The sequence below is a fragment of the Sceloporus undulatus genome, chromosome 10 (assembly GCF_019175285.1).
Source record: "Sceloporus undulatus isolate JIND9_A2432 ecotype Alabama chromosome 10, SceUnd_v1.1, whole genome shotgun sequence".
NCBI classification, from domain to species: domain Eukaryota; kingdom Metazoa; phylum Chordata; class Lepidosauria; order Squamata; family Phrynosomatidae; genus Sceloporus; species Sceloporus undulatus.
This window is the reverse complement of record NC_056531.1, coordinates 844266-844805: the sequence shown is the minus strand read 5'-3', so window position 1 is coordinate 844805 and position 540 is coordinate 844266.

Here is a 540-nt window from a genome sequence, read left to right as displayed (position 1 = left end):
GATATGATAGTCCTGTTTAAATATTTGAAAGGATGTCATATTGAAGAGGGAGCAAGCTTGTTTTCTGCTGCTCCAGAGACTAGGACCCAGAGCAATGGATGCAAGCTGCAGGAAAAGAGATTCCACCTCAACATTAGGAGGAACTTCCTGACAGTAAGGGCTGTTTGACAGTGGAACAAACTCCCTCGGAGGGTGATAGAGTCTCCTTCCTTGGAGGTCTTCAAGCAGAGGCTGGATGGCCATCTGTCTTTGATGCTTTGATTGGGATTTCCTGCATGGCAGAATGGGGTTGGACTGGATGGCCCTTGCGGTCTCTTCCAACTCGATTCTTCAAGGGACAGTCATACCCAAGTGGCGCCCTAGTCCTCCAACCGCGCATCCGGAGCTGAGCCAGCTTTACCTGGAAGTGAGTTCCAGGCTTTTAAAAAACGCCCCCCCCCCTTTTCAGGGCTTGGGCTAGTGCTGACGTCACGGAGCGCTACTGCGCGTGCTCGGCATTTTCTGGCCTGGCTCCCGAGGGGGCGTGGCTGCCGGCGGGGG